This window comes from Stegostoma tigrinum, chromosome 25 (assembly GCF_030684315.1).
Source record: "Stegostoma tigrinum isolate sSteTig4 chromosome 25, sSteTig4.hap1, whole genome shotgun sequence".
NCBI lineage: Eukaryota > Metazoa > Chordata > Chondrichthyes > Orectolobiformes > Stegostomatidae > Stegostoma > Stegostoma tigrinum.
The window spans coordinates 28,789,354-28,803,223 of NC_081378.1; positions in this window are offsets into that span (position 1 = coordinate 28,789,354).

Here is a 13,870-nt window from a genome sequence, read left to right on the forward strand (position 1 = left end):
CAAATGCTTATGATCTACTAATGTATCTAATTGGTAATGGTGTCAGTTAATACAAAACTTGAACTGATATACAACTTGTATCAATTGCTATAAATAAATTTAAGTGTCCTCGACATAATGACTGGAGCATCAGTAAGAGCTAATTTCCAATGGTGGCTAAAAGATAGAGACAATTAAAAAAATACATTTGTTTCAGGATCAATCCATATTCACTTTGTCTACATTTCTGCCCTTCAATCTAAAATTCCAAATTGTGTTGTTTAATCACCATGTCCATTCCCCAACAGGAAGAAAATGCCGACATTCCATAGAGCTGTCAAATCTATATCACTTGAAGATACCTACATCTGGCTGCAATGCACAGGACAGCAGCTTTAATAACACTGGATTTGTAGCATTGTTAGAATGTTCCATGACCCTCAAAATCGCTCAATTGTTCCTAATCAGATTTTACCAATAACAGATCTTGGACACCAAGTTTATAACTTAAAGAAAAAAATTAACACTGCAATCTCAGCAGAACATTGATGAACAATAAGGCAATCTAATAACTGGTTATGATCTAAGCCCTTTGAATATAAACTCCCACTCTCACATCAACAGGCTGACACAGTTAAGGGATTAGATCAAAAAGAAAATATAAGAATCAGAATTTGTTTATTTTATGACTCTTTCCATGATGAAACCAGGCATTCATGAAATCCTTTGATGATGAGCTGTATTCCAGATAAGTAGGACTATTTCTCCTGCTTGAATTCTAATGTTAACAGTCAATACCAACGGCTCAGGAAATTTTTTCTTACTTTTTAAAGACTGGGATTCTTTTCTCAGAACTTTCAACAAGTTAATAACCAAAGATTAACTAGACAAAGCAAAAGCCAAAAACAAACACAGTCTGCAACGTCTAAAGCAAAACTGCCTTCTGCCTAAAACCTAGTCAGAACTAGTTTAATTGTTTGGATTTTCTTTTCCTGTATTCTCTGTTGTTGGCTGGTCAACATTGGTCCTCCCATAATTGGCCAATTCAAAGTCCAACCAGCTGCCAGTCTCTGAGCTTAACAATATCTTAGTGCCAATTCATCTACAGTGTTCATACAGCAGTAATTAACCTGCATTATCTTTCCAAACCTCTTCCCAACAACAAACATCAATCATTTGGCGTCTCTTTTTTAAAAAAAGCTGCTGTTCCAAGTTCAATATTCAATTCTCAACAGCAACTTTCAATTCCAAGCCAAAAATGAGAAAAATAAAAGAAAAATAGTAAAGGTTTCAACACTACCCTTGTCCACACTAGTACTCCAATTATGTCCAACTCTTTGTATACTTGGAGTGCCAAAAATGGCATTTATCATGTGGTAATCTTGCATTATCATCAGTTCCTCAGTCCAGAAGCACATAAATGTTGATCTTGTTGTAGACTTGTTCGTTGAGCTGCTATGTTTGGTTGCAAACCTTGCATCATCCTACTAGGTGACATCGGCAGTGTGCTTCCAGTGAAGCATTGGCTTTCTGACCAGCTTGTTATTTATATGCTTCTGTTTGCTGGGGTGGTATGTATTACTCCTGGTTCTGTTTTACAGTGGTTTGTATATCGGGCCCAGTTCAATATGTTTGTTGATGGAGTTATGCTTGGAATGCCAGGCCTCCAGGAATTCCCTGGCATGTCTCTGGTTCGTGCTACCTACCAGGGTGAAGAAAAGTCTGCAATCAAACACATTGACTCAGCGAGCGATTCTACAACCTTATCCACAACCTGAGCTACAATCTTCTCAAAAACTTTAAGATTGATTTTATCTGCACTCTTCAGCTTTTAGGTAGCTTACATTTAAACCCCAGGCAAGCATTCTGCTCAATGTTCTCAAGATCCTACTCAAGATGGCAAATAACCACAACAGCAGCTTAAGTAAACATTACGTAAATTCCAATACTACTTTAGATTTATTACCGTCTAATTTATGCCAGGTGAAGATAGTTAAAATCAGCCCTGGAGAACAATATGCACAATTGCATAGAGTGAAATTCCACCTGGGAACCCTGCAGCCATATGGTATCAATGTGGACTTCACCAGTTTCAAAATCTCCCCTTCCCCTACTGCATCCCTAAACCAGCCCAGTTCGTCCCCTCCCCCCACTGCGCCACACAACCAGCCCAGCTCTTCCCCCCCACCCACTGCATCCCAAAACCAGTCCAACCTGTCTCTGCCTCCCTAACCGGTTCTTCCTCTCACCCATCCCTTCCTCCCACCCCAAGCCGCACCCCCATCTACCTACTAACCTCATCCCACCTCCTTGACCTGTCCGTCTTCCCTGGACTGACCTATCCCCTCCCTACCTCCCCACCTACACTCTCTCCACCTATCTTCTTTACTCTCCATCTTCGGTCCGCCTCTCCCTCTCTCCCTATTTATTCCAGTTCCCTCTCCCCATCCCCCTCTCTGATGAAGGGTCTAGGCCCGAAACATCAGCTTTTGTGCTCCTGAGATGCTGCTTGGCCTGCTGTGTTCATGCAGCCTCACATTTTATTATCTTGGAATTCTCCAGCATCTGCAGTTCCCATTATCTCTGCATAGAGTGAAAATTGGTTGTCAGTCTCCATACATTTCAGAAATGCAGAGGATCGAAGGAAATTGTCCTTTGATTTTGTGATGCCTGGGAACCCAAGAAGTAGCTTGAAGTCACCACACAATGCTGGAAAGACTTTGGTACCTCTTTCAATGTCCTTTGTTATTTCTTCACATATCATGAAAATGGACTGTGCCCTAGAGATATTCACAATTTTGTGTTCCACGTGGTATTCAGTTTGTGGAAATTTCCTATTTTGTGGATAAATGAGAAATCTGTGTGTTCTTTGAAGAAGTCAGCATTCATGTACCACTGTCCAATGAAAAATAAGGGCGGCACAGGGACTCACTGATTTGGTACTGCTGCCTCACAGCACCACAGACCCGAGTTTGATTCCAGACATGACTGACTGTCTGTGTGGAGTTTGCACATTCTCCTTGTGCCTGTGTGGCCTCTGCCAGGTGCTCCAGTTTCCTCCCACAGTATAAAAGATGTGCAGGTTGGGTGGAATGGCCATATGAAATTGCCCAAAGTGTCCAACAATGTGTAGGTTGGGTGGATTAGCCATGGGAAATGCAGGGTTACAGGGGTGAGTGCATGTGGGTGGGATAGTCTTCAGAGGGTTAGTGCAGCTTCGATGGGTCAAGTGGCCTGCTTCCATACTGTCGGGATTCTATGCTTCTATAACTGGAGCCTGTCTTCTACTTCTTTCTCAGGATAACATCCTGCATCCACACATACCTAGTTGAAATGGGAATGAAAGTTTGGAGCCAGAACATAACAATCTTACTTCTCTGCTGAATGCCAGTCTGCTTTTCAGAAGACTTGCTGTCTCCAAGTCTGATGAAAACCATCATATTAAAATAAACAGCATATTATTTCTCTCCTTCATATTGGCTTGTCTGCAAAGGAAAGGAAAAAAAAACTGGAAGGAAAATATGAGATTCAATAAGACTCTCAATGAATATAATTCTTTCATTATTGTACAAATTCACATATTTTGTTGCGACTTGATGGGACAATCGGGAGATGTCATTGCAGGAGGAATAAGAGCCTTATTTTCAATGTGAGCCCTTCACTCAGGAATGTGATTTCAACACGTGCTAATCATCCACAAAACAACTCAAAGTAGACTGAATTGGTTACACATTGAAATTATATAGTAGCTCTGAAGTACAGGACTTTCTGCAAACCACTATTTATGGTGTAACTTATTAGTTTTAAATGGACTAACAATTGTGTGTCAAAAATTCATGCGTCATGAATAGAACACAATTTCCTCATAAGGTACAGTGACTAACAGCAGGACAAAATGATCCTGTAGCTCTGTAAATGTTTAAATATTTGTAACAACATATATTTGTAATTTATTAACTTTACAATTTTAAGCAAGAACAAAGGGTACTATAGGCTCCTAGTGATTCACTACGTTATTTTAAGTGTTATATAATCTGAACTGAAACCAACCCATCCTTGAAATATTGCTGGATATGAGTACCAAGAGACAGATCAACAGGCTTTTTACATTCACTTCAGAGGAAGTAGGATGTTCTGTATTTATGTACTGTAGCTTTCACAGACTACTAATAAATATACATGGATTTTATTGTATGTTCTTTTCTCAAATCCACTTCATTTAGCAATGGAAATCAATAATAACACTATCTTTCAACCATGTAAAAACTGACAGAAATTAAATTAAACAAAACTAAGGGAATAGCTATATTCTTTGACTTATCTAATCATGAAATAAGATTTACAGAAATAAGACATATTTCATCAGTTGCACTATTCTGCAGTTTTTGTTAACTTGTCATTTTTTTATTTTAAGAGGACACAAAGTTGAATTATAGAAAAGTGCATTTAAAACTACTGAGAAGGAATCCTTCACTCAAAAAGTGAATATACTAAGGTAAGTTGTAGACTCAAAGCAAAGGAGAGTTCAAATGTATATGGATATTAGACTGGCAAAGTTGGCATGAGAGAATAAACAGTAGACGTGTGGCCCCAATGCCTTAGAGGTCATAAAACAAAATCTGCAAAACTGAAGATCTGAAACAAAAACAGAAATTGCTAGATAAACTGAGCAGGTCTGACAGGATCTGTGGAGAGAAAGCAGAGTTAACATTTTAGGTTTAGTGTTCCTTCTCAGAATTTCAGAACTTAAATTCTGAAGAAAGTCTACTGTACTTAATATATAAACTCTGCTTTCTCTCCACAGATGCTACCAGTCTTGCCGAGTCTCTCCAATACTTTCTGTTCTTAGAAGTCACGTTTGCCCGAAATGTTTTTAATGGGACACTGCATTTAAGTAATTGACAATTTGTAAATATATAAGCACCTGCAAGTATGATATTACAAATTAAATCATTGAGAAAACCAATTGAGTAAATGTGTAATTCACAGAAATAAATAAATTCTAATGAGTAGGTGATCCCTGAAAAATATTGATTTTCCCAAAATCAAACCAAATTAAATCAAGCAGTAGGAATGTTAACATTTAATGCATTCAAAATCTTCGATGAACAATAACAAAAGCCAGAAAAGGATGATGTAAGAAGGAATGAATAAGAGTTAAAGAAAAAGGTTGGCTTTAAGGACGACATTAAAGAAGGGAAAAGTAGAATAAAAGATTGATGGAGTTCCAGAGCTTCAGGCTGAAAAGACTGGAGGCATGTGCACAAATGATAGAGTCTGAATAATAGGGGAAGCACATGAGGCCAGAGTTGAAGTAATCCAAAATTGTCAAAAATTTAAGCTGTTAAGTGAAACCATGAAGGAATTTGGCACAAGAATGAAAATTTTGCTGAAATATTCTTAATGCTAACCACTAAATTCATTATTAATGAATAACTAACAGGTATTGAAAGACCAACATAGAATCCCTACAGTATGGAAGCAGGCTATTCAGTCCATCAAGTCTACGTCACAGAGCACATCATCCCTGTATATCCTGTGGCTAATCCACATAACCGACAACTTTGGACCGTGGGAGGAAACTGGAGCACATTCACACATTCGCAGGGAGAATTTTGCAAACTTCCTTTAATTCTTTGAGGACGTGACAAAGTTGATTGATGAGGGAAAGGCTGTAGATGTCATATACATGGACTTCAGTAAGGTGTTTGATAAGGTTCCCCATGGCAGGCTGATAGAGAAAGTGAAGTCACATGGGGTCCAGGGTGTGCTAGCTAGATGGATAAAAAACTGGCTGGGCAACAGGAGACAGAGGGTAGTAGTAGAAGGCAGTTTCTCAAATTGGAGACCTGTAACCAGTGGTGTTCCACAGAGATCTGTGCTGGGACCACTGTTGTTTGTGATATATGTAAATGATTTGGAGGAAGGAGTAGGTGGCCTGATCAGCAAGTTTGCAGATGACACTAAGATTGGTGGAGTAGCTGATAGTGAAGGGGACTGTCAGAAATTACAGCAGAATATAGATAGACTGGAGAGTTGGGCAGATAAATGGCAGATGGAGTTCAATCTGGGCAAATGCGAGGTGATGCATTTTGGAAGATCAAATTCAAGGGAGAACTATACAGTAAATGGAAAAGTCCTAGGGAAAATTGATGAACAGAGAGATCTGGATGTTCATGTCCATTGTTCCCTGAAGGTGACAACGCAGGTCAATAGGGTGGTCAAGAAGGCATATGGCATGCTTTCCTTCATTGGACGGGGTATTGAGTACAAGAGTTAGCAGGTCATGTTGCAGTTGTATAGGACTTTGGTTCAGCCACATTTGGAGTACTGTGTACAATTCTGGTCGCTACATTACCAAAAGGATGTGGATGCTTTGGGGAGGGTGCAGAGGAGGTTCACCGGGATGTTGCCTGGTATGGAGGGTGCTAGCTATGAAGAGAGGTTGAATAGATTAGGATTATTTTCATTGGAAAGACGGAGATTGAGGGGGGACCTGATTGAGGTCTGCAAAATCATGAGCGGTATAGACAGGGTGGATAGCAAAAAGCTTTTTCCCAAAGTTGGGGACTCAATTACTAGGGTTCATGAGTTCAAAGTGAGAGGAGGAAAGTTTAAGGGAGATATGCGTGGAAAGTTCTTTACACAGAGAGTGGTGGGCGCCTGAAAGGCGTTGCCAGTGGAGGTGGTAGACGCAGGCACGTTAGCGTCTTTTAAGATATATTTGGACAGGTACATGGATGGACAGGGAGCAAATGGACACAGACCGTTGAAAAATAGATGACAGGTTAGACAGAGGATCTTGATTGGCGCAGGCTTGGAGGGCCGAAGGGCCTGTTCCTGTGCTGTAGGTTTCTTTGTTTCTTTGTTTCATACGGTAAGTTGCCCAAAGCCAGAATCAAACCCAGGTCCCTGGTGTGGTGATGCAACAATCTTAGCCACTGAGCCACCATGCCACCCCCAGCAATTGAAAAATAACTAAATTGCACTAATGTTTTTTTTCAAAGTTTTGTTTCTTTGGCAATTAATTGAAAAAGATGGGGTGTTATAGCTGTTAAGAGCAAGAATAAGCATCTATGAAATCATGCATGTCTGATTTACTGAAAATCAATCATTGTTGTATGTGCTGGTCAATTTCAGCAGCATCCGCATTGCAGATCTCAGAGACCAGAGTGAGAGAAACAAACTAAATGTTCACACTTCTGCATTGGAAGCTCTCTACCAAAACCTAGGGATTTTTAACACAATTGTGAGATAGAATATCAGCTTTAATCATTTCCTTTTTACTGGTTTCTTTCATCGGAAGATTCATACTGGTACATTTTTATGGACATGACCAATTCAACATGACAGCCAAAGCCAGCAGTACTTTTGAAACAATTTGGTCACTTCCTATGACCTACCAGTTTGAGATTGATCGCTTTAACCAAAAACTGAGTAACTTATTTGTTCATTTTCTGCATGAATGAAACAGCTTTGATGCCTTCATGTTGTCCTCCACAAAGATCCATAACTCAGCCAGTGCCTATTTAAATAATTAGATATGTGTATGTCATTAAAAGTTCTGGCACTTGTCAATACCACTGTCCTGTACTGTAATGAGACCTGGACTGTGCCAGTGACACATAAGAGTGGTAGAGAAATCCCATCAGTAGTGTGTCCACTGCAGCTACAGGAGGATTATTGAACATACACTCAAGCCCTTGAAGTTAGATCCATGAGTGTTCAGACAAAACTCCTGTAAAATTGATCTCTGTGGACTGGACAGGATGGTTGAGTGGCCTAATGTCTTAATAATGAAGCAGAGTAGTGAAATAGAAGGAAGGAAGAAGAATCAAATTCTTTCGTCTGGATCCTTCTACCTCGTGGAATATGTAATCCATCCTCAAAGATATTGTGGATGAGAATTGACCTGTTCATTTCACCCATGGTAGCAAACCTGGATACTGTGTAGGCATCATCCTTGAAATAAGGGACATCCAAAGACAATATGTGAATGAGGTTGCACGTGCACATTTGCCTCTTTGCCCAATTCAGGGACGTTTCAATTTGTTGTCCAGTAAATACAGTTCCCAATAAGTTGTGCTTTGGGTGTTCTGATGCACTTTAGTTACAAGACCATGAAGTGTTTGTAACAATCTCCCCAGTTTGACATGAAACCAAAAATAGAGCAATTAAAAATGCAGTTGGTATCTGCACTGATGTTTTAAAATATTACTAAATTGACAGACTAAAATCTACTTGTATCAGAGATAGTAGGAACTGCAGATGCTGGAGAATCTGAGATGACAAGGTGCAGAGCTGGATGAACACACACGCCAAGCAGCATCAGAGGAACAGGAAAGCTGAAGAAGGGTCTAGTCCCAAAACGCCAGCCTTCCTGGTCCTCAGATGCTGCTTGGCCTGCTATGTTCATCCAGCTCTACACCTTGTTATCTTCAAATCTACTTGTTTTTTTTGTGATTAAATATTTCTACTATTTGTTCTTTTACCTCAATCTTAATTCACTTGCCTTTTATCCCACACACAACAAGTATTACTGAAATCAAACAGCACGGGTAAATCCTTTGATTACTGAATGCATTTAGAATCTCCATGCTAGTTAGCTACTAAAAAAAATCGCTAAAAAGCAATGCCATTGAAAATCAGAATTTTTCTCAGCTCCTGCACCATCACAATGGCTGAGGTGTGCATGTTGATGTTAATAAATGCCAAGGTTCCTTCTGTTCAAAGGCTTTAGCTAGGTTGCATTTAATCTTTGAAATTTGTGTAAAGATATCATAAAAATACTTCAAAGTTTATAAATATTTAATAACTCATTTTTTCCTTGGGTCATGGTATGATTTATTAATCTATGACTCTCATCAGTGTAACTATTAAAACCATGGGTGACTTCCAGCTATGTTTTTCTGCTTCAGACAAACCATTTACATTACTGTTTTTATTTTGTTGAATTTTGATTGGGAGCCTATTACCTTTAGTTTGGTATTCCTCCAACCTTTTGCATACTTTATAAAAAGCAGCCAAAAACTTGGGCTGTGAAGTGTGTGTCCTGATAATACATGTTCAAAGATGGCTCATTTTCCACACAATAGACTTCATCTTTTGATCTCTGCCGCTCTAAATTCCTGTAATGGAAGATCAAACAATGACGATATGATGACTATATTTTTCCACTTTCCGTAAGTCTTCGATGTTGGTTTTTTTTTCCTAGAGTCATTCTGCCGTGTCCAGTTACTCTATCCTTGTAGATGTTTTTATTTGCCCAGCCTGTCCCTTAAATCTTCCTGACTTCTTTTTGAAGTACTTTATTTTTCATCTCTGAACCTTTGATGCTGTAATGACAACAAGGTTTAGAATGTATCACCTATAATTCATGCTGGCAGTTTCTAGGGCAGTGGGCATACACCTTCAGGGCGTGGAACCAGATATGGAATGGAAGCTCTTACTATCTATTGAACTCTGCAGTGTTGTGATATGGCCCTCTCAGTGCAATGCATGTAGTACGTTTCCAAGGGCTGGCCTTACAGAAAGTCATACAAAAGTAAGGTGATAATAGCAAAGGTCTTTTCCCTAAAGCAAAACCATATTTTTAAGGTGAAAGGGGAAAGATTTAAAAGGGACCGGAGGGACAACTTTTTCTCACAGAGGATGGTTTACATGTGGAATGAACTGCCAGAGGAAGTGGCAGATGCAGGCACAGTTACAACATTTAAGAACCATTTGGACAGTGCACACAAAGGAAAAGTTTTGACAGATATGCAGGATACAGGACTGGTTTAGTTTGGGAAACTTGATCAACAAGGATGCGTTAAACTGAAGGGTCTGTTTCCATGCTATATGTCTGTATCACTCAATATCCTCATCATGGGGAAACAAAATGACCTCGGTGTGATCTTGCACAGATGGCATGAGTCACTGTCCTGAAGCAATTGTGGATACAATGCTGATCAGTTCCACACAGCTCACCCGTCACTTCCTATAGCAGCTATCTCTCTACAGCTACTGGGGTTGGATGCCCCACCGGGCCCCTGCAGCCCTCAGGCCCCAATCCAGCAGAGGCACAGTTCAATCACAATGCCGCAGAACATAAGGAGTGTGCTGCTGGTCCTGTGGTGTGCTGCTGGTCCTGGGGTGGGCTGCTGGTCCTGGGGTGTGCTGCTTGCCCTGGGGCCTGTTGCTAGTCCTGGGGTGTGCTGCTTGTCCTGGTGCCTGCTGCTTGTCCTGGGGTGTGCTGCTGGTCTTGGAGTGTACTGTTGGGCCTGGGGCCTGCTGCTTGTCCTGGGGCCTGCTACTGGTCCTGGGACCTGCTGCTGGTCCTGGGGCCTGCTGCTGGCCCTGGGGTGTGCTGCTGGTCTTGGAGTGTACTGTTGGGCCTGGGGCCTGCTGCTTGTCCTGGGGCCTGCTACTGGTCCTGGGACCTGCTGCTGGTCCTGGGGCCTGCTGCTGGCCCTGGGGTGTATTTCTGGTCCTGGACTTGCTGCTGGTTCTGGAGTGTGCTGCTGGTCCTGGGGTTTGCTGCTGGTCCTGGGTTTGCTGCTTGCCCTGCTCCTGTTGCATCTGATTTCACATTCTTAGCAAGACAGACAGAGCAATAAGCATCCCACCTATGGCTGGACCCAGGGCTCCTCCTGCAGGTACTTATGTTGGGAACATTGGAACGGAGCAGGTTCTCAGCTCGGAGAAGGGTCACTCATTGTATATGCTGCAAAAGTTGGCTGCACATTCTGCTCCATATAATGAGACATGCTGCACCCGACAGCAAGGGCCATGTTTGAAATTCTCATGGGTCTGCGGGATAGCGACCTACTTGGTCCAGATGCTGCACCAGCTGAGTGAGCAATGCACAACAGTCACTTGGGATCACTGCACTCTGACCACATCCCATCCAGTCCCGCATCAGCTATGGAAGTTAACATTGCCTGTGGTCACCTCTATGATTATACTACGTTTCAGGTGCAGAGGGGATTGATTCTGTGCCCCACACTGTCCTTGGAAGTCTCACAAGTTGGAAGTGGCCTGTATCCTCCTCTTTTAAAGATGCTGGCGATAAAAAACTCCTTTAGTGAGATCTTAATGTGCAACCTGCAAGGGCCAGTGACATGGTGGACACCGGCTAAGACCAGCATTTGAACCCAACCACTTTCATACTGCATGCATTTCACATACTCATTGTTGTGGCTGCAGATGAAGTGTAGCTGCATTTTGCAGGTACACCTTTGATCCCAGTGGCCTTTCAATGTCCTCCTGTGCTGTAGAATTGGTCTCTGAGCTTTGCCTGTCCAAACTGGCACTGGCTTCTGCCTTCCCTGGATGTTATCCCCAGGCATTTTCTAGTTACTAGCAAATAGCAAGTGATGGCAGGGAATGAAGTTCATGGTGGACATCCTGAGCATGGTCTTGGCCAGCTACTCCCCAACAGTGTCTTCAAGGGTATTGATACCTTGTGTTTCCTGGAAAGCCCATTTACAACGATCACCCACACCATGTGGAAACCCACTGCATAGTGATCCACCTCTAACTTCTCCTTTGCCCCTGAGTCCTGACCATATACTTCAACGATGCCCGCCGTGATCCTATCTGCTTCTATGCCTTCCCATTTTATACTTTTTACCTCTTATTACTCAACTTTCTCCACAGCACCATTCTTGTATCCTTATCCTTACCTGAACATTCATCTGCTTTTCAACCCCCGCCTTGAATGGCCCCATCCCCTACCACCAGGACCTCCTATCCTCCAGCCCCTCTTTTCTTTTCAATTTAGTGCCACCCCCCACCCCGAGATTGACTATTTTCCAGCCCCATGAAATCTTTGATGGACAGCCTCAGGAAAGGGCTGACCAGGCCTTGAGTGATGGCACTGAGGCCACCTGACTGATAACAGACCCTCCCCCGACATTGACCTGATGGAGGAAGACTCCTCACACTCTTTGAGACAAAGCCATTTGGTTGAAATATCATGCAGTGTGTTTGCTGAATAGGCAGCTAGCACATGTGTGTGGTGTGTGATTGATGTCTCGCTCTGCCATAAAGCAGGGTGCCTGCTATCTGATTACTAATTAGCAGTTACAAGCAGCCTAGGTCTATGTGCATGCTAAACAACAAGTCCACACGACAGTTCTGTGCAAGTTTAGGCTCTGGATGAATCGCAATTGAGCTAAAAAGCAAGACATGGCAAAGGGTGGGGAGATCGGGATGCTGTGAACAAGCAAAGGGAGCTAAGTGAGTGAGCACTAAGAGAGCAAGGAAGCATCCCTGAGATATATCCTGGTCCAATCTGTGAGCTGGTTACCTGTCCTTGTGAGAAAAGTGTCCTTATTGCAGCATTTCAATAGGCGGCACAGTTGCTCAATGGGTAGCACTGCTGCCTCACAGCACCAGGGACCTGGGTTTGATTCCATCCTCAGGCAACTGTCTGTGTGGACTTTACACATTCTCCCTGTGTCTACGTGGGTTTCCTCTGGGTGCTTCAGTTTCCTCCCACAGTCCAAAGATGTGCAGGCTAGGTGGATCGGTCATGTTAAATTGTGTGTAGTGTTCAGGGAGGCATAGATTAGCTGGGTTATAGAGGAATGATTCTGGGTGGGATTTTCTGAGGGTCTGTGTGGACGTGTTGGACCGAAGGGTCTACTTCCACACTGTAAGGATGCTAAGAGTACAATGCTGGTTGCTGGTGACCCTCAAAGTATGGCTTTGAAAGTATGTTTTGTAAATAAATTGGAAAGATTCCATTTAGGTTCTGAGAGGCTGGCAGGTTTTAGATGTGACTGGTGCCCACAGAATCTGGTCTGAGGCATTATTGCCAGGTGTCCAAGATGGCAGCCTGGAGGAGCAAGTGCTAAGCTGAAGTCATCAGATACCTGCTGATTTTCATACCATGCCTTGTTAACATCTAATTTCCTTGCAGAAGGTAGTAAGTAGTGAAGCTACACATTAATGACACAAGATTTGTTGAGAATGAGGCTGTTAACAGCTGTAATCCCCTTTCTTAATCATCTAACTGCTGCCTGCAGAGAATTGCATCCTGATGCCTGGAGCTCCGTGTTAAAATGCAATGAGTTGTTCCCAACGTGGAGAAAGGAAAAGCCTCCCGTGACTTCTCATGCGATTTCCCAGATTTCTCAACACACATGATATCTTTCAGGCTCCTAAACACTCTACCCTGACTCTGAGCAGTTGATTTATCCAGGACACCCCTATTTTCTTTTGTTCTGGGCCAGCATTTATGGGTTGTCTTGCTACCTCACAACACCATGAACCCAAGTTCGTTTCTAGCCTTGGGCAACTGTCTGGGTGGAATTTGTATGTTCTCTCCGTGTCTGAGTCAGTTTCAGCCAGAAGCTTTGGTTTCTTCCAACAACCCAATGCACTGCAGATTAGATGAATTAGCCCTGCAAAAAATTGGTGTGTAGTTTGCACGCCATGTGGGGTTATGGGGATAGGATGGTTTGCTCTTTGGTGGTTTGATGAAGACTTGTTGGGCCAAATGCCCTCTATCTGTACTATTGAGTTTCTATTTATTTATTGCTCATCCCTATTCATCCTTGAGAAGATGGTGGCTAGCTGTCTTCTTGAACCACTGCAATTCATTTGTCCAGAATGCCATTAGGGAGGGAGTTCAATCATTTTAACCCATTGCTCGGATTATTATAATTTCTTGAACATTTGTGGGTTTGAGAGCTGGTCTGGTAGATAGTTGTGGCAAATGGTTGTATCTTGATGCTGCCTATTCAATGGATTCCTTTCCAAGGGTGAATTTACTCAGATCTTCTTGAAAGTGCTTCCTATTTCCCATCTGGGAGTCACTGCCAAGGGAACTGTTTGTGAGCCATTTAACTGGAATTTATAGAGTAAACAAAGAGAGGAGGATTACAAGAATCATAAAAGGAAG